This window comes from Corvus brachyrhynchos, unplaced genomic scaffold (genome assembly GCF_000691975.1).
Source record: "Corvus brachyrhynchos isolate BGI_N302 unplaced genomic scaffold, ASM69197v1 scaffold17, whole genome shotgun sequence".
Classification (NCBI taxonomy): Eukaryota; Metazoa; Chordata; class Aves; order Passeriformes; family Corvidae; genus Corvus; species Corvus brachyrhynchos.
This window is the reverse complement of record NW_008240046.1, coordinates 6,937,075-6,955,688: the sequence shown is the minus strand read 5'-3', so window position 1 is coordinate 6,955,688 and position 18,614 is coordinate 6,937,075. Positions and strand designations below refer to the sequence as shown.

At 39.2% G+C, this 18,614-nt stretch overlaps 1 protein-coding gene and 1 long non-coding RNA gene across 3 annotated transcripts in view; one reads left to right on the top strand and one right to left on the bottom strand.

The window, feature by feature from the left end:
- Positions 1–18,614, top strand: part of SCFD2 (sec1 family domain containing 2) — a gene marked incomplete at its 5' end in the record, with an annotated part of 194,953 nt that overhangs the window by 120,596 nt on the left and 55,743 nt on the right. The gene's annotated exons all lie outside the window — the stretch shown is intronic.
- The window catches only part of LOC108449145, a 25,526-nt gene continuing 15,468 nt past the window's right edge, over positions 8,557–18,614 (bottom strand). For both annotated transcript variants that reach the window (XR_001865274.1, XR_001865275.1), the window contains one exon: positions 8,557–12,648. This is a non-coding gene — a long non-coding RNA (uncharacterized LOC108449145). The remainder of the gene's footprint in view (positions 12,649–18,614) is intronic.

Here is an 18,614-nt window from a genome sequence, read left to right as displayed (position 1 = left end):
TGCTGCCTGGTTTTACCATGCATTCCCCTTACCTTTTGAATTTTGCTCTTACAAGGAAGGGTAGCTAAATAAATACAGTAGCACAGAAGCAAATGGAAAACATCTGTTTTTCTTTTTCAGGAATGTAGTGACTCAGGTTTTATGAACATCTGAACTCAGCACTTTTACGTATTTGTAGAATTTTCTGTAGTTTAAAATTGTTGCTATAAAACATATACTTAAAGAGAATACTGTAAGAAGTGTGGAGACTGTGCTTGCGCTTAGGAAATGCCAAACCTGAACAGGAATGAGAGGAAGGTGGGTTTTTGGGGTTTTTTTTCTCTTAAATGGAAATGATTCAGAGCCCCAAGGAAATATGAAGAGCATACAGGAACACACTGTGGCTTAGGGTAGTGCCTGTGTCTGGAATGGCCGCCACAAGGAAATAAAAAATCCTGCTCTTCTCAGAGTGATCCTTCCCTGATATGCCATTGAGTTCTCCAGCTGTTGGAGCATTACCGGATTTGCAGAGCTAGTGGTAGATCTTGTAGCGACAACAGCAGTGTAATGGGAAGGGGTATTCTGGGATTTATAAACTGCAAGACTATTTGAAATAGATGGAAGCACAATTTTTTTTTAATAGAAAATGGGTAGGTACTGCGACTTAAAGAGAAGGTTGGTCTAATATAACATCTGGTTCTGGTAATAGAGTATGTAGACCTAAAATATTAAGAATGCCTTTCTCAAGTTGAAAATGGCTTCTTTTGCTAGTATGGCCTGTTTTTTGTACCAGGGATCATTGTGGAAATCTCTTGCTGTCTCTCACTCCCTCAGACCATGAGCTCCATCTCCTTTATTTCTACAGATTTCTCCTCTGCATTTAGAGTCCCTTCAAAACTTTATTCTGTGCAAGTCTGGTATTTGAGACATATAAGTATTACCACATTGCCAGAGCTGCATGTCATTACTTTCTTAAATCCCTAGTGTTCCCACATTTTTATCTCCCCTTTCTTAGGACTATTGCCAATGTTCATTAATTCAGTACCTGTTACGTCATCTTTATTTTGGAAACCTAAAGACCCTTATTCTTACTCATCTTCCTCAGCTGTAAATCGCTGAAAGTGAGATTACATAAATTCATTCATGTACCAAAATGCAGCTCTTCATAGTGTTCATTTAAATCCACTTTCTTGAAAGTTAAGCACCTCTTTCCCACCAAATGCCAATGTACATTTTCTTGCAGTCATGGCAGTGATGATGTGATGTCACAACTACCTTTTTGGTAATCTTCAGAAAGGGAAAAAAGCCTACAGTTTCTGCATGTTCAATCACAGAATATACTGAGTTGGAAGGGAGGATAATCAAGTCCAGCTCCTGGCCCTGCACTGGACACCCCAAGAGTCACACCATGTGCTTGAGAGTGTTGTCCAAATGCTTCTTGAACTCTGTCAGGCTGGTGCTGTGACCACTTCTGACCATTTCCCTGGGGAGCCTGTTCCGGTGCCCAACCACCCTCGGGGTGAAGAACCTTTTCCTGATATCCAGCCTAAACCTCCCCTTACACAGTTTCATGCTGTTCCCTTGGGTTCCATCACTGGTCACCAGAGAGAAGTAAAGGTAATAAACTGTCTATAACTGTCTAAAACTAAAGCTGAGCTGGAAAAGTTTTTAAACTTTGTGGAAATTCAACACCTCCAAAGATATTATTTTGGTTCTAATTAGTGGATATCCAAACTCTAATAAAGCACTACATGCTGGACACCAAAAGCTTGAAAAATTCAAGGTAGCCATTCACATAAAGTGAATGTTGAGAAAAGTTCAGACTAACACAAATATCAACTATCAGAAAATATTTATAATAATTATAATATAATAAAAATTTAAAATGAGCTTATTAAAACATGCAAATATTTCAGTCCAAATCATTGAAAAAGGCAGTGTTGGCCATGAGGTTAACAACTGATAATTATGGCAGAAAGAACCTTCCTGTTTGTTGGCAGATGTTAGGTTGCAGCCATCCTTCTGCCCTGAAGACACTTACGAGTCTGGAAGGTCTTGCGTAGTTTGAAACTTGGAAAACCAAATCCACTGTATTGTTTTGAGCACTGGAGTACTAACATCTGCTGATGCAGTGAATGCCAGCTCTGTTTTCTGTATCTGATTGACAACAAGGGGAACAGCACCTGGAGTCAGACTCACCCATAAAAAGAATGCATGTTCTCTGTGATTTTGCTTGTATGTGCTAATTATTGGCTTTGGTGTGCATGCTATTATTTCTTAGCAAGAAGATGAAAGGGGCATTTTGCCCTGAAAATCGCTAAAAGAAAGGTGTGGGGGTACTTTTGCAAGGTCCAGAGTGAACTGAAAATCCATTCCTCTCCATCTCCCACTTATGCAATTTCAAATCCTCTGCTCCTCAAGGTAAGTTGAGTCAGGTCAGAGCCAATTCAAAGGAGAGCTGTGTGCTTTGTAGTTTGAGCATCTTATTTGTATCAGCCTTTTCTGTTAGATCTTCAGTATCTTGTTTTATGCCTCTGCAATTGCTCTGACAGTTTGTATCACCTAAAAAGTCCTGCTTACAACAGTGTTGGCAGCTGTGCTCCAAGCAGCTAGGTATGTTTGTTCATGCAGGCTTTTCTGTCTCTTTTGTGCCTTCTCAAATTTCCAGGATGGTCCCAGTGTAAGGTTTTTAGATACTGAAAATAGTTGGTTTTCCTTCACTATACTTATGTTTCCAAAAACATTTCTGTACTGTTTTCACTTCATTATGTAGAAAGCTGGTTCACAAAGCCTAGGATTAGAAATGGTCTTATGCTTCTCTATGCTCTTATGTTTACAGATGTAATTAAACTGAAAAGAGGGGATACAGCTTTGCTCACCTAATAGAATGACAACAGCAGTAGGTAGTTACTGATCTTGGGGCTTGACTTGTAGACAGTTTTTGTTAAGTCCCAGAGTACATGCTGTTGATGCTGTGTAAGTAGTAAGTAATGATGATGAGCTTTCAAGTAAAGAGCACAATTTCCATTTGTCTTTGGAGCTGTCACCATGGTATCTGAGGGGCTTGAAGTTGTTAACCTCTCAGGTGGATGGATATATCTATCTGGAGTAACTGGCAAATTCTTAAAAGGAATGAACTGGGGTAGTTCCATATAAGTATGAGCATCTGTGTTGTTTTAATCCAGCTGAGAATTTGTCCCATAATTTTGGTAACTTTTGTGGGTCTGTCTATGGTAACCATCCTTAGAGAATGCTGCCATCTACCATGGCCTAAAAAGCACATTCAGTCTCATTTTAAGGGCTCCATTTTCGTTGAGGTTTTTTTTAAAGAAATAATGAGATTGAGGATTCTCGTGAGGATCATTTACCCCTCCTAATGAGAAAACCAAAACTCTATTCCCTACCATAAGAGATGCTCTAGCAGGAGGAGATGGCTATCTCCGACTTGAAATGAAGGGTTTCAGATATCCCACCTGTGTCAGACACACATAATTTTGTTACTCCTGCTCCACAATGTTGTATCTATGGGCAAAAAGGAAAGACTAGCCGCTTTGAAGGAATTTTCCACCCTTCAGGTTTGTAATTCTGTGCTTCTGCCATATGTGTGTGTGTATATATATATATATACATATATATATATATATATGTATGTTTGTATGTATGTATGTATGTATGTAAATCAGTGTCTAGCTGTTTGTTGATTTGTTGGGAGTTTTTTCCCCTGACCAAAACTTTTCATACAATGAGAAAACAAGTCTGTCATATCTGTCAAAATTCTTATATGTATGTATGTTTGTATGTATGTATGTATGTATGTATGTAAATCAGTGTCTAGCTGTTTGTTGATTTGTTGGGAGTTTTTTCCCCTGACCAAAACTTTTCATACAATGAGAAAACAAGTCTGTCATATCTGTCAAAATTCTTCAAATGAACAGTGGAAAAAGACTGAATACAATTTTGGTCTGTAGCTCTTAAGAAGTAGAGACAAAGGCAAAACATGATGAGGAGTGAGTGTGTTGAATTTGGGTACCTTTTGCATCACCTTTCATCTTCCTAATTAATGCACTGTTCTGGGAAAGGGAGAGTCTTAAGAGAAACAAGCTGAGGCACACCTAATTTAATGCATCATCCAATAGTTGCTATAAGGGGCACAAAGTTGTTCAGCATTTCTGTGTCAGCTTCTTGTCCTGACATCATTTTCTATATGCCAACAGTTGTGAAAAGGTTCTTTGGAGGGCTGTCTTTTGGTAATCTGCCAGAGTTTTGTACCAGAAAGTCTTCCTTGGAAAAATAAGGAGTTGTCGGGTTCCTTTTTACCACATCAGCCCTTTGCATGATGCCAGGGTGGGGAAGAACATCTCATCCTCTGTTTCATGCCTTTATTTAATATGCTGACCCTATTCATATAATCAGCAATACCCTTGGATAAATGCATTAATGGTTTCTAGATGCAGGACTTTGACTCTTATCTTCCAGCCTTGTATCTTGAAATTCCATATAAAGATTGATCAGTTCTTTCATCCCCATCATACAGTTGTGGATGTGAAAACAGAGACTGTGAAACATTCAGGATAAAAAAGGGCCACAAAATACAGGGTTAGAAACAAGAATTTCCTGACTCTCTGTCTAATTTCTTGAGTTATGATTGTTTTCTTCCATTCCAGAAGCATCTTACGTGGTCACATTTCTATCCCATTCTCTTACTATATGAGGAGATTAATTAAAATGATTTTAATTTAAATGATTTTTCAAGCTCAAGTGGGTCATTGTGGGAAGCCAAAATTGAAACAGGCAGGACAAGCATTCTTGCTGTACCCCATGCTTATCAACGTGTCAAGTTGGACCAAGAACATTCTGTAAAAGTTATTCAGTGTTACAACAAATCCCCTAGCTAGATTACAGCATTGACAAATTTTTACCAGATTTCTGCAGCCAAGTTCACTGGGAGCACATCTGGAACTATTCGACATTGTCGCGTCTGACAGATCATGTTCCTTTTCCATTTAGGGCAGGTTGGTCATCATTGGGAGAATTCCTAGCTGCAATATTATGTCCTTTCCCACCCATAACATAAAGGGGTGCCCTGAGTTCCTTGTTCTCCTCTGTTTGATGCAGTTAAGATCTATAAACTGAATTAAGGAGGCGTAGAATCAGCATTTGCATGCTGATACATCTGTTAGAGTTTATTGGGGTAAGGTATTTATATGTACATATGTGTCCAGAGGGGGAGACAATCGTGCTCCCAAGTCCCAGGTCTTATGCACTACAGGATACAGAGTCTGACAGGATCCTGAAACATCCCTCAATGCATCTGCCAACCCTGAGCAGGGCCAGTTCTAAACCCTTCTTACTAGATGTTTCTCTGCACAGTTCTTAAAAACTGCCATGAATTCTCCTGAAACTTACAAAACTTTCCCAGACAATCAAGTACATAACTCCTTTTACTACAAAAGTTTCTCCTAACATCCAGTACCTTAAATCTTCCTGCAACTTAACCCCAGCCTCACTGGCCATAGGAAAGTGTGTTAGGTAAAGTGTGACTAAGAAAAGTATTTGAAAAATGTTCCCCTGTTCCTTCCTGTCTTCTCTGCCCCAGACTAAACAAACCAAGCTCTCTTATTCTTGGTTCTGCTAGCTGCGTGATCATTTTGGGCACTTTGCTCTGGGCTGTCTCCAGGTTTTCCATGTGCTTCCTCAAGTGCAGTGGTCACAATGAGGAGCAATACTGCAAAAGAGTCATCCCTGCAGAGCAGAAGACTGGATTATTTCTTGTTTCTCCCCCATGATACTTGTCTGTAGTTCCTGGTGTGGGCCTTGCTTTTTCTGCCATGGTGTGGCACTGTGCAAGAGTGGATTGTTCCTGTGCTCCCCTTCCTAAAGACAGGCACTATAGTTGCCTCCTGGCCTTTTGAAACTTTGGCATTGCCTGTACCTCCTCAAACAAAGCCTTTAACGGATCTGAGATTAGTTCACTGACTTCTTGAAATTCTCTCAGGTGCAATTCATCTGGCCCAGCTGACATGAAAATGTCTCAGCTTATCTAGTCTGGTTTTACTCTAGTCTATCCATGATTATTCTAATTATCTTTTTCCTCTATCTTTCCTAACAAAGGCTGCAGCAAAGAGGCATCAAGCCTATTAACCTTCTTGGTAATAACTGTGGATATATTTGCCTTGCATTTAATAATGGTATCTTCAATTTTTGTTGTCATCTCCCTGAAATTTCTTCCTTCCTTTCCTGTTTTCCTCTTTCCTTCTTCAAGTGTTTTTTTGCCATCACTCTCAGGGGGATCTTAAGAGCACCTTTGTTCATTCTGATTTTGCCCCCGTGTGCCTGTATTTCATCTGTAGTGGTCTGAGCTGAGTTGCACTTCCCATGACTTTCTGTTTCTGAAGTCAGCAAAGTCTTCATGATTTAGCCAAGAGGATGTCCTTCTGTTCCTCTAGGTTTTCTGCCTCATAGGGGAAATTTATGCTTATGTCTTGATTTATGTCTTTTAAGAAACAGTTACTCTCCTGGAGTCTTTTTACCATGTACATTTGATTTGGTTGTAGTCTTGTATACAAAGTTGCTTCATTTTTTCAGCCTGTTTTCTTAAATATAGATCCTTTTTCTGTTCCTGTTCTTCCTTTTCCCATCATGAACTAGGTAAACTCAGTCATTTCAAGTTTTTTGCTAGTGTAATTGCTGCCTACAATCTCAGTAAGTTTCCTGTTGTTCATAAAAATTAAATTTTGAAAAGTCCTGCCTCTAATGACGTTTTCTATTACCTGTATGAAAAAAAAAAATCAGCTGTACATTTAAGGACTTTACTGATTGTAGTACAGGAGCTAGAGGTGACATAGCTCATTAAAAATTGGCAATATATACTTGAAAAATAACTTTTGTGTCTTGCACAATCTGTGAAAAATACTACAAAATCTCCAGGGGCAAGCTTGTATTGTATTTGTAGTGAAACCTGAAATGCACATTTGATTATGAGATAGCTTAGCATATCCCAGCTGCTGGTGGTAAAGGTCTGCCTCTGTCTGCAAGGAGTGTCACAGGTTTTCTGAGACAAGAGGGGAATGTACAGAGCAGAGCTTTAGATTGCACAACCCTCTTTCACAAATGTAGTAACTTAACCTGCCTGGTGGATGAGACAGTCTCGGCAACAGTCATGTCTACCTGGCCAAGTCCTTTTTGTCATAGCCTGTAATGCCTTGCTGTGATACCATGTGGTGACGTTGGACAGACAAGGTGCCTGTGCACCATCCTACAAGGGTCTGACATCTATTGCAGTGAGTCAGTCTGAGATGCGTAAGAATTACAGATGTTTGCCACGAATGCAGACCTGTGGATCTGTGAGCATTGGTAAATCTGTGCTTTACAGGAAAGTGTACTCATAACCACAGAATATCAACAACTTATTAGTGGCAGGGAGCCTATTGCAGTAGTTCTGTAAAGAAGTCTACTGCAATAGGCTGTATGAACATGCTAAACGTGGAGTATGGAGGCTGATACAATATTTCAAATGCTGTATTTTAGGTAAGCTTTCTTTGTGTACACTTTTAACCATCAAGATGAAAGACTACAGAAAATAAGGTGTTCAATTTGTAGTTTTGAACTACCAGATTATGCTACATTGCTTTGTTTTCACAGGAGATAGGTAGTAGTGTCATTTTTAATGGTGCTGATCAATGGTGAGTTGTGACTGGTTGTTCCCTGGGATGTTCTCCCTTTCACTTTGAATTGCCCATTCTGTGAATCAGTAATATCTTGCATATGATTGCACTATACATAAGGCTAGGGTGGCAAACTTCTACATTAATATGAAGGCCAACTTGCACACAGATACAGGCTTGAGACGAGCTCTGGGGTGTGTCAGCAGAGGAAGCTTAGGTCTGTATTGCCTTGGGTACAATGTTGTAGCATCTTACAGACAAGTTCAAATTGCCTCAGATTCTTTTTCTAGAAAACAATGAAAACATGGCCACAACATCACTTGGAATCTGCAAGCAGCCTGAGACTGACCTTTCCTGAGTGAGCACAGGGCTGAATTCAGAGCGGTCCTGGAGCTGGCAGCAGGGGTGCAGAGAGTGCAGGTAGGGAGCATGGTGTCTATAAGCCTGTTCGCCTCAGGAGCTCCACCTCATCTCCGCCGCAATGCCAGGATGCTCAACAGCATTCCTGGAGGTCCAGGCTTCTTTCAAGTTTGAGAGGTCAAAGACATACAAATCTGTCTCTCTGTTTTTGTATTACATCAACGTTCTTGTCATGCTTAAACTTTAGCACCTTGTGCTCCTGAAATTGCTTACTCTTTGGAGGTATGCACTCTGTGGATGGTTTGATGGTAAGTCTTGGATACAGGGTGCTGTATTGTTCACATATATATTCATTATGTGTATATATCCTATACACATATTATATATACACACACATTATACATTTTATATATATATACATATACATATGCCCTTTTATATATGTGTATATATACATATATATTCATTCACAATAATGAAAATATTCCTTCTTCATCCATAAAGAAAAAATTTTGCCATTTTTAGTTAAACTTTGTCACTACATAGTGAACAGCTTCTCTAAACTAAAAGAAAATACCATTCCCCACTGTGTCTTTGCCATGTAAGCACTGGGATACTTACTGCCTGGGACAGACACTTCCTTTCTTTGCCATGAAGTAAAACTCAACAGGGAAATTCTGCAAATTGCTCTGGTATACATCTTCCAAACATGAAAAAGAACTTAAGGTTTATTTCTTCTTTGCACAGACACAGCAGCAATTTTCTGACCACAAAAAGGGTGTGTTCTGGTACTGTCCAATTTTAGAAAGAATGGCACTTCTGCTAGTTGCTTCTGTAAAAGTTTGGAACATCTGAGCACCAGAAAAAACTACAGCTGAGAGTCAATGTTGCATGATAATGCTGGAAATGCTCTTCTGAGTTCAATGAGTGTTCCTATTCTGAAAACTCTGAAATTAATTAGTAAAAGGTTGCAAAATGAGGGAGATATATTTGCATGCATATCTGAATCCCTGACAATGTGCAAATTGGAAAAAAGGAAAGTTTAATCACTGTATGGTAACCTGAAAAAACTTAAATCATGGTTACCACACGTTGTTTCATTATGGTGGCCTTTCTTTCTTCTTTTTCTGTGCTTTGAAAAGAAGTTGGGGGAAAGAAGCAAATATGTGACAAGCAGCATATGTGAACTGTAAGGTGGAAGTGGTAAATGAGTAAGACCACATTTGGAAGAGACAGATGGTGCTTTTTCTTGATCATATGGTAGCACTGGCAGTAGAAATGTTTTGGAGTTAGAGAAGTGGAGAGGCCAGGCACATTTCCTAAATGCAGGATGATTTATTTGTAGAACATGCAGAAATGCAGGAAACAAAAACATTAAACAACCCTTGGAGACGTGCATGAACATGATACATTTATTTGTGGTTTACTTTGGACTCCTGGCCACTGACATGGGATCTGTATTATGTATTCTTGCTTTGGCTGATAACATGTCCCAGCATTTCTTGTCCCCATTGCCAGTTTCTCCTTTTTCTGGTATCTGCTTAGCTCTTGCTGCAACATACCTTCTTCAGACAGCATTTACCCAAAGTTTTCTTATATCTGCCCATAGTTATTTCTGTTATGGTTGTTTGTAGGTTAACCTTCAGTCAGCTGGACATTTGACTAACAGATACAGCCATGGGCCTGATTTGGCAAAAGCCTGGTTATTATATTGGGCTAGTTTATTACAATGCTAGAAGGCATTAAGATGCCCTCTGTCAGGAGGAAGGGTGCAATACAGGCATATAAAGTGAATAAAAACTCATTGTGTTCTGAGAAGATTTTATATATATATATATCATGAAAAGGATGACTTCTAAAAATCAGTTGATAGAGGAAATAACTTGCCACAACTGTATGTTTTTATAATAAGTTGAGCAGCATCTCAGGTCTGTTACTACTGAAAATAAGTAATCAAAAGGACTTTGTGAAAAGCCGTGTAGCAAGAGAATAATTAAACCTTTTAATTACCATTTGTTTGATTGTGTTGTGCAGTTTTTAGGAAACTTTCTATTTCTTTTTGTATCTTTAACAGTAAATCTTAGCTATTTTTAACAACTGAGCATCTCAGTAAATAGAACAACATTTTCATAGCAATGTATGGAAGATGTATATAATGTGCAAAAACCTTTCTAGAATGTGGGAAACAAATGCTTAAATACAGCTTAAAAGTGAAAAATAAAAAAAAAAGAAAATAAGCTTTGCAAGCAAAACCTGTATGGAAATAGCAGAAGGTACTTTTGAAAATCCACTTGTCACCTTTTTTGTCCTGCAAAGATGATAAAACTAATGGCATTTCACACACTAATGGAAGGAAACAAAGTAGAACTTTCAGCTGATAAGATGAGAAGAATTTTGCTAAAGCTTCAGTAGAAAGTGCAGAATCTAAAGCCTAACAGGGTTAGGAGTTTAAACTAAATCCATTTGAAAATAGTGTAGTCCTGCTCACAAATATCTGAAATACTAACAAAAGATGGAATAGTCAGTGTTTTTTACTTTCATAGCATTAAAAAAATGTTGAAATTCAAGACATTTCTTGACAACAAAACATTTCTTGTTTTGTTGACTAAGGGAGAATATGTTTATTTGTACTAAATATGAATTATTGGGAGTTTTGAGAGGAGAATTATGAAGACAAAATACTTCAGAAAACTTCCACACATTATGAACATTGCAAAAGAATGGATGCTGATTAAGTGCTCCTCTACAGACCGTGATTGTATTCATAGAGAAGACATTTAGAGATTAATTTTGACACCTTTTGCATCATTCTTCCTGGGCACCACTCGGACATACCATGGCAGGACCTGCTCAGCCATGGAGAGGCACACCACAGTAGTGAGAATGATGTTGAAGGACATGACTGGATAAAAGGAACTTCTTAGATGCCACAAGTTCTTTTCACAGGTTGGTATTGTGATACAAAGTCACACATCTCCTGCTGAGATTTGACATGTTTGAAAAGATCACCTGATGTCAAAGTTTATGAAGACAGCTTGTCTCTGGCTGTTGGTGCTGTTTAAATTTATGTTTTTGTGTACATTTATAATTACATTAAACTTTATTTTCAGATGGATATGAGAGCTGTTGTTATGGTCAGATGTCTTCTGAGTCCCTTATTTAAGTCTAGGCTTGTCCTTAATTAAGCATCAACTTCAGTTGAGCTTCAGTAATTTCAAATAGTAGGAACCCATCCACCTGCAGATTCCCCGAGGGTTGTAGTGATGCCTGTCCCTAACTCTCCCCTGACCTGTCTCATGACTCAGCCCATTCTCAAAGCAATTCACCATTGTGTTGGCTTGTCCTTAATTTCTCAACGGTAAAAAAGACATTTCCCTCTTTCCTAGATTTCCTTCAGCTGGCAGGCTTTCCATTTGTTTTGCAGCCCCAGCTTGAAATGATTTTATATTCAGCAGAGAATTGGCAGCACTATTGGCTGGACGAAGTCACTGTGATCTTCCTTCCAGTGCCGCACTGGATGAATGCTGGAAAGTTAATCCATGTACCTGAACTGGAAATGCTTCGTTTCATTGACCTGCTCCTTATTACTTGTAAAGCAGTAAGTTAGAAGATAGGTTTAAATTACAGAAAGCAAGCTTAGAAACAGCCTTTATTCAAAGAGAGGTGTATCATTTTGATCACAGTGTGAAACTGTACAATAGCTGATTGGGCAGGCACAGATAGCAGCTGGCAGGAGGTGGGAATCAAAATGCACATCCAGATTCAGCACTGAGGCTGTGCCAAGCATAATTTTGTTGAGACCTGTAGGAAGAGAGAATTGTGTGGGGCAATGAAGGTCAAGCCTCCTTTCTTTATTGCAGGAGTGCGGAGTGTTTCAGACAAGCAATTCACTTTATCAGAATGAAAATACTAGCTGACTGCATGGTACCCTGCTACCTTTGACTCAGGTACTTGAGTTTCTATGCATTGGAGACTTTTCAGGATATGTTACTTAGTAAACTAAAATCTCCATGATTTCAGCGGCTAAGTCGTACAGATTCAGACTCTTAGTTTTCAGGGGATTGACCTAAAAGATACCTCAAAATGGGTCCTTGGAGTTCTGAAGTTTATTTTTATTTCTGCACAGCTGGTGTACATGTGTTTCTTTAAGACCACATGTTAGAAGTTTTATGAAACACTAAAAAATACCCTGTACACTCTATGGATTTGCTTAGCAAGTCTTAGTATCTTTATTAGTTCAAAAACTAAAAATATTATTTTACTTAATTTTTCATAATAAGTTGGCCCATATTTCTTGGGTTTTTTTATGGAAAAGCAGTTAAGTAATCTGAAAAAAGAGTTTATAGGTACTAGACTACAATTTGTATCCCTTCAAGGTTTAGAACAACAAGCTTGTGTGTTGTAGAGTTTGTTTTACTTTGTTTTCTAAAAGGCCTAGAAACAATAATTGAAATCCTAAATCTGCTAAAGCTGGTGGAAAATTCTTGGGAATGAGATTTCTTAGGAGTAAAAATTCTTTATTCCATGCCTGTATGATATGCTGCTAGTCATCAGCTTCGACTGACTGCAGGGAGTTGGAATAGCATTCCTAGTGGAAACTTGGATAGCCACATGACTGCAGAAGCAGGTCGTGAAGGTGGACATCCTAAAAGGAAAGGAAAGGAAAAACCAATCAACTGAAGATGTAAACAGGTACTAGCAAAGACTCCTGGCACAGGCTTAGGCAGTGCAGATGTAACTACCTCAGTGTTTCCCAACAGTGGATCCTTTAGCATAATTGCCTTCAAATAAGTTTTGACTGAAGGTCATCTATGGTGTATTTGGTCCATGCAGTCCTACTCTGTGAATAAGGATTTTTTTTGTGGATGTGCATTTCAAAATGCTTAAGATGAGACTTGCCCTGCTTCTGAAGCTGTCTGCTAGCTATTTCCTGTGATAGATTAACCAGTTTTGGTATCTCAGAGGTAAGACCTCAGATGTACACAGATGTTTTCCTGAAAAAAATGTATTCCTTTAGATGCAGAACTGTGTGTGTTGGTAATGCTAAGTTAAGCACTCCATGGTCTGCATTTCGGTTTCTTATAGTTAAATGTAAGCCAAATCTTGCAGCAAGGCTGGTTTTGGAGAAATCAAGAATAATTTGGAATAATTCACATCAAGAGTTGTCTTTCATTAATTAAGCAGCTTGATCACTGATGCTCTGATGTATTGGACACCAGCTTATCCATCAGTGCTTGAGAGGCTCCCTGTAGCATCTTTGCCTTTTGCTTCACTGCTCATTAGGCACCATTTCTAGGGGAGCCTAGGCAATCACAGATTCCTAAAGCCCCAGGACATTGTGAGAAGGGGACTCTGTCTTCCCTCTCAGTAAATGCCAGCCTTGCACAGCTATTGCAATCAACTTCCAGCTGGCATACCAGGGACCAGATCTGTTCATTGATCTCAGCTGTCTTGCTCTGCTCCGTCGATCCCCTGGTGGTTTACTAACTGTAAACTTTTCTTATTTGGGGATGCACACCATCTTTGCTTTGATACAGCAATGAATATATACATAAAAATATATGTACGTCTATTACTGTATATCTTCCAACCATGGAAATACCATATATGACATTTATAGTCATGTATAAAATAAGGAATGTTTACAGATTATTAAAAAATGAAGGACTTAAGGATAAAGAAGTTGCAGGAATGATGGAACTCTCTTCAAATCAAGAATTATAAACTACAATAAATCTTACATTCAGATATAACTACCCTTGAAAGTAATCTGAACGTTTAAACAGAAGCAGTCTTAACTCCCTTTGTTAATAGCATGAAGTAAGAATGTGAGGGGAAAGTCCTTAAAAAGAGGTTTACATTTACCTGGATTGCAAATGCTTTAAATGCAATCAAAAGCGTATCATGGAATAAGAGTAGGTGCGAGTACAGTTGTCTGTGTGCTTAACTGTGCAAGTGTTACCTGGTATGTCTGCATTTCTTTTAAGTATAACTGTATAGTATAGCCTATACCTAAATAACCTTAAATATAACTCTGATTGGATTCTACTTCTAATCTGTTCTCTTTTGCCAAGTTTGTAAAATGTCTGTTAACAAATCAAATGAGATCTCAGAAGGGGAGTGCACAGCTTTAGCATAAAGCGAGGGCTGGAAAGAAAGTATTTTTGTAATTTGTAAAGGAAATATTACAGCTATGTGTCCAAATTTACAGAAACAATTGAGCACTCAGAATTTTCTGCCATTTCTTTGCATCCCAAGGCAACCATTTGTGAGCCAACTATCATAATCAAATAGATAAAAAGCATATAGGACACACTAATAGCTTTCACGATTTTATTTTTGTTTTGTTACTTTTTAATTTCACTGATATTTTTAATGTTTTTTTAACTAGGATATCTGCATGAACAGACTAGAATTTGGTCAGTGTAACTTGCACATGAGACTTTCAGAAAGGAGGAGAGCCTGAAGGAGATTTAGCCTGAAGGTTTATTTTACAATAGAGATTGAAATTCTAGAAAATCCTTTCCATGAAAATGCAAAAACTTTTCAGTGCAATCAAATAAAATATTTTTGTTTGGGGAAAAAGAAAATAAAAAACGAAGCAAAATTCCAAACTATTTTACTGGGTGTATTTGACATCCCCTGTGTAAAATGATCTGGTTCTGATCATGGTCATGAAATGTGAGGTCTGATTGCAACAGTTCTTGACCCAGACACAAACGAACAGTGCTTCTCACTTTAATTTAATTTTGGTCTATGGTTGGAGCACCACCTCCACTAGGGATTATAACTGTGGGCTTTTTACAAACATGCAAAGGGAAACAGCACAGCTGCAGAGCCTCCAAAGGCATAGACCATGTTGAGTCTTTGACTGCTTTTCTCCTTATCACCTTAAATCCACAATGGACAAGACCAGTAGCTGATTACTTGCTGTCATTCTCAGCCTCACCAAACTGAAAAGTGAAGCTGTGTACGTGTTCTTAAAATAAACTCAAGATTTTTTAAAATTATGGTCTTAAAAAGTGAGTTCTCTAAGCTATATGGACAGGAGCATACATAAAAGTTCCTCACGAAAAGGGGAAAGCAGCATCTGAAGAGCAAAAACTATTGTGCGTCCATGTCAAACTCCATAAATTGCTGGTGGAATATGATAGCTGGGACCTGCTCATGCTCCCATCCATCCCATGCAAGGGGTAGTTTTCCTTCTCTGAGAGCCAAGTTTGTCCCTAAGGAGTATCCAAGCAGTCATCACATGTCTTAGCTGCTTCAGACTTGGCTCTTAAGCAATGATTAAAGCCAGAAATTGTTGATGCCATTTTCCTTCTTTGCCTGTTTCCCTGTTTCTCATCTTGAGTTTTATATTTGATTCCCCAATATCCCTGTGTCCCAAAGTGTGATCCTTCACCTTGTTTTGTGCACAGACATTAGCTCTTCAAAATACGAGCTTATTTTTCCTGAGTTTGTATTGGGCTTTGTACCCAGAAACTTGAGAATCTGTCAGCTGCCTGAAGCTGAACAAATGTAATTTTTGGCTCCTTTCTGGGGCCCATTTTCCTTTCCTAATTTCTCCGTCTTTTCTGGCTGCTTAAGCAGCAGACCCAGATGCTTAAGGCTGTTTTTAGCCACCCTGCCTGGGCAGCCTCTCTTGTGCCATGCAAGCCTTCTCATGCCTGCAAGCTTTGTCTGCCACATACAAGCTCATTAGGAAGGTGATGATATTAGTCTCTCCTCTCACCTGAATTCAAGCTTGAACTACAGAGTTGTCCTGCCATCCTTCCCCACAGGAGGAGAAGTCTGTTCATGACCCCAGAGTGGCAGGAATCAGGCTTTGCAGCCAGCCCAAAGGCACAGCCAGAACAGCAGTGTTCCTCACTCCCCACCATGGGCAGGCTGGGCATTTTCTCCTAGGAGGTGCCACAATTTCTCTTCTCCCTCCATCACTTAACTAGGCCAGAGGCATATTTTTAACTAACCCACTGCCAGCATATTTGCTCTGGTAGTTTTGTTTCTCATTCTGGGCTGTCCTTCCTCCAACTCAGCTCTCCCACCTTTTCTTCTCTGTTGCTTTCTGGTGGTTGCCCTGCAGAGCTTACACTGCCTGTACAGTTCAGCTGCAGCTGTTTGTGGAGTCTGGCTTTGCTGGTCATAGCTTTTGCGTAATGAAAAATATAGCCCAAATCTTCCTCTTGCCCTGCCTTTGGTAAATATATGACCATTTGAGAAGGTAACCTTGCTGATGACTCAAAGTTTGTGAAAAATAAGAGGGGCAAATGCAACAGAATCCATGAGTGATTTGAGGAAATTGCCGCTGGTATTTGCTTGTGTCTGGCAGACCCTGAAAACAGCAGGTTTCTATCTGCGGTTGTTTATTCTGTGCTATAAGTCCTTACTAAATAGCAATCTATTCCCAGGCTGTTCTATCCGAGTGCCTCACAGAAACTGAGGCAGTGTGAACGAGGTGCAAAACACATTTCAGGTGCTGGTGTTTTGGCAGTCAGGGTTAGTTTGTAGTTTGAGTTTTCCACGTTGGGCGAATATGTAGGATGGAAATGAAGGGTTTGAATTCCATCCTGCTGGTGAGTGAGTGCTGTCATCTCTCTGTCTTTCCTGCCGGGTATGTCCTGTCCTGTCTTTCACTCTGGCATGGCTTTTACAGCTGCAGCCGACTGCTCATCTTCCTCTCAGTCTTCCTCTGCTCCTGATGTAGGCTAATCAGCAGCAGCTCTGTGGGACCACCGCAAGGAAGGACTTTGCAGACAAAACCCAGCATCTTGGAGCTGTATAAGGGAGAGGCTGCACAGACTGCTGCATTTTGAGCTGATTGGTGCTCTTGCCTTATTTCAGAGACCCCACTCCTTCCCAGTTCCTAACTTAAGTATTTCTATTCCAAACTGTCCTTTGGTAAGTTTTGAATTGTTTTCCAGCAGTAGATGGTTATCTTCACACTTCCTATCTTTCAGCTTTCTCCAGTGTTTGGAGTGAGACCTTACCATAAAGTGATTACCTTCAAAAGTTTCTCAGAACAGAATTGCTTACCTGTAATCTCATTGAAATCTAAGTCATAGTTGTTGAAAACGATTGCAAACCTATAGTGTCACAACAGAGGTGCGCAACACTTTGGGGTAAAACTTCTGTTCCCTGAGTGGTGTTAGGAGATATTTACTAGCTCTAAGCTCAAAAAACATCTTTTATTTTGCTTCTTTTATTGTGAAGCACTTTCAGACTACTTTTCTTCCTTTTTATTTTTCTCCCAGAAGACCATTGACTGTTCGGAGCCACAGTATGGGAGGAATAGCTCATTTCACATTATTATCAAAACAACAAAATTATAGGAATGTTTTCAGTAGCCAGCAAAACTTCTTTTAAACCCAAAAATCCAAACTCTCATGAAGATCCTTGTTTTTTTATGGGAATGTCCTCTCAGCCTTTCGTACCCTGAGATCCTGGCATTCAGTTGTTTGGACAGGATTGTCCTGCTCTGTAATGGGTTCCAGCTGCTGTCTTGGCATCGTTGCTCAGGAGGTGTTGCTGAGTTCCTATCTAGGTCTCTCTCAAGCCAAGAGCCCTTGCAGGAGAGCAGGCAATCCATTGCATCTCTTGGCAATGAGGTCTTTCTTTTAGCAATAAAAGACTGTGATGATTTACATAAAGTGAAAGAAACTGCACTTTTGAAGGAAACGAACTGTATTGTGTGAGGTTTTTTCTACGGAAGGAGCAAAATATTACACAATGAGCATTCTTTTACTGTTCTTCTGTAAGAAATGAGAAACAAATTATGGAGGGTTTTTTTTCAGCTGTGCTGAACAGAAGTTGAAATAGAAGCCTAGTCTGTCTTTGTTGAGAGCTTCAGAGCACAGCTCTCCTCCTCAGAACAGGTCACTGTAGATGCACCCTCACAGTTTTGTGCTGGGAATATCGTATTTGCACACACACCTCAGTTTGCCATGTGTTCCTAATGTAAAAGCAGGCAATTAAAACAACATCCTTATCAAAACATTCATGCAGTGATGCATTGCTTTGGAAGGAAATTCCTATGCTATTCTCCAACACATGTCAAAAAGTTAAAACCCATGATTTTGAAAGGGAAATAGGTTTGGGGTTTTTTTCTGTGGGTTTGGGGTTTTTTTCTCTCTCCCCTTGCACTGATATTTTAAGGTTAAATGCTGAACCCAGTTATGAAAGATAGTTCTATTTTAAAAATATCACCGGGTTTATATTAAGGTAATTTCTAAGTTAATGACAGTAAAATCTGCATTTTTCTAGTGGGATATTCTTATATATAGAATTAACTATAATAAAAATATCAACGGAAATATACCTACTATGTAGTAAGTTTATTTTGTAAAATGGAAGGTTTTCTTTTCCCTGCCAACCAATACTGTATGTATCAAAGGAACACCAGCTCAGCATTTCTGAATGCTGTTGTTTCACCTGTATAATTTCTTCATCAACAAAGAGGCATTTTGCTTTTTTTCGGAATTCAGACTCACTGGTCACAGAAGAGAATGAGACCTTATATGGAGACAGGTGATTTATCCACACATCATGAGAACCCACCCAAATGGAAGCAGTGCCGTGCAAGGTTTGTCACACTTATCTGCTGGTCCTGCT